This window comes from Plecotus auritus, assembly GCF_963455305.1.
Source record: "Plecotus auritus genome assembly, chromosome: X".
Classification (NCBI taxonomy): Eukaryota; Metazoa; Chordata; class Mammalia; order Chiroptera; family Vespertilionidae; genus Plecotus; species Plecotus auritus.
Window position 1 is genome coordinate 45,697,921 of NC_137784.1, and position 2,137 is coordinate 45,700,057.

General features: G+C 52.4%; 1 pseudogene across 1 annotated transcript; it reads left to right on the forward strand.

Moving 5' to 3' along the window:
• Positions 1 to 399: 399 nt before the first annotated feature.
• Positions 400 to 1,932, forward strand: LOC308240112 (voltage-gated potassium channel KCNC4-like; annotated as a pseudogene). The gene is made up of 3 exons: positions 400 to 727; positions 887 to 894; positions 1,133 to 1,932. The product of its transcript is annotated as a voltage-gated potassium channel KCNC4-like (transcript).
• Positions 1,933 to 2,137: the final 205 nt, after the last annotated feature.

A 2,137-nucleotide genomic window follows, 5' to 3' on the forward strand; every position in this document is an offset into this window, starting at 1 on the left:
CCCCATCTTGCCCATTTAGTCTGCCATTGCTTGTCTGTGACTCCTCTGCTGTATACCATGGCACAATTGTTCTCTCATGGCATCTCCTAAGAGCCCCTGAAAGACATCTGTATCCAAGCTAGGCTGTTTTTTCTCCTGGAATTGCTGGGCTCAGGAGAGACTCTGGCTAGTCACTGTGACTACACCTGAGAGTTGGCTGTCCTCCTGATTCTTGAAGACCCAGGAGGAAGAGGCACCTCCAGATCCTAGCCTGGGGTAGCCTCCCTTGGGTATCTGGGCTTCCACATCACTTCTGTGGCCCTCAATTCTCTCCCTGCCCTGGATAAGCCTTGTCCTAACCCCTGTCATCCCTCTTGCCAGCGGATCCGAGCCAGCCGAGAAGCAGGCTCACAGTTTGCCATGGAGGGCTTGGATGATAAACTGATCCTGAACGTGGGGGGCATGCGCCGTGAGACCTACATCAGCACTGTGCGGGCCTTCCCAGGCACCCGTCTCTACAAGCTGATCGAGCCACCCCCACCTGGCACCCCAGCTGCTCAGGGTCCACCAGTTCGAGAGTTTTTCTTTGACAGAAATCCTGAACTCTTTGGCTACGTGCTGGGCTACTACCACACTTGGCAGCTGCACTGCCCTGCCAACATTTGTCGGGATGTCCTAGAGGAGGAATTGGCTTATTGGGGCCTGGCAGAAGCACCGCTGGCACCTTGCTGCTGGCTCAAGCTGAGTGGCAAGGAGACCCAAACCTAGGACTTTCTGTCTTGGGAGGTCTGTGAGTATGCCCACATGGATGAACGCCTTTTGCTGAACCTCATTGAAGGCCAGGGACTGCGAAATGCTTGGAAGCCATGGCTCTGGGTGCTTCTTAACCAACCCCAATCTTCCTTAGGGGCCAAGGTAACTTATTAACAGTGTTGTAACACCATGTTAAACACTCTTACTCACAAAGGGCCCTGCCAAGATGCCACAATGGCCACACACTTGGCACAGTGCTTGGGCCCTGAACCTACAAACACCCAGGACAATTTGAGGGGATTCTCAAAAAAGGGAGGCAAAGAAGTATGGGTGGGGTCCAGTTAGAGAAGTGGGGGTGATTGTAAATGGGGATACTTCTGACATGCCTCTTTTCCCCCAGTGCCTTTCCCTGATCTCCACACTCTTTGCCATGTGTGCTCTGGTCATCTTCTTCCAGGAGACAGAGGTCCAGCTGGATTACTTCTCTGCCAACTTCACTCCTATGGGACATGGGGTAGGGGTAGGGGGAAACAATCAGGAGCGGCAGAACAATGGTCTTGTTTACCACCGTGCCCCCCACCTACTCTACCTGGAACTGCTCTGTGCCCTTTGGTTTGGAACTGAGCTCTTTGCCCGGGCCATTTCCTGCCCTGATAAGGTGCACTTCCTGTGTAGCCCTCTCAATCTAGCCGATATTTTCTGTCTTTTCCCTGTGCTGGTGGAATTGGTGGTGGGTGACAAGGCTGAACAGCAACCCCGTCTCATTCTCTCTATGTCCTCAAACTAGTTCGTCTCCTGGGCTTTCTTGAAAAGTCCCTGGCCATGAGAGTCCTAGTTCACACCCTTCATTCTTCTTGGAAGGAGGTGTGTGCTTTTCTCCTGATTTGGGTAGCTGAGATCTTATTCTTTAGCTTGCTCTTCCTCTATGGGGAGCTCTTGGGCATGTCCACCCCAGGTCAGGGTGAGCCCCATTTTGGAGACATCTTTACATGTCTCTGGTAGACTGTCATAACTCTCACCACTGTTGGCTATGGAGACGTCTATCCCCTCTCTTCTCTGGGCCAGCTCACTGCTGCTGTCACAGCCACGATGGGCATGTGCACTGGTGTCTTGCTGGTGCCTGTGCTCCTTGTCCGTTTCCAACGCTATTATGCTGTAGCTCTGGCCCACCAGAAACTGAGGCCCAATGGCATCCTGTAATGGGCCCATTGGTCAAGAGGGGTAGACCCCACCATCCCTACCTTCCTTGTGACAGTTTTTGGTTAAAAGATAAGGATTTCTAGACCTGGATTTGGCAAAGAATCCTTCAAGAAAAGTCCCAGGTTATGGCAATCTCTGCTAGTCAGTATTAGCTAGCCTTAGCCTGAAGGGTAGACTCCCCATTATCAGGTGGGCATCCTGAAGG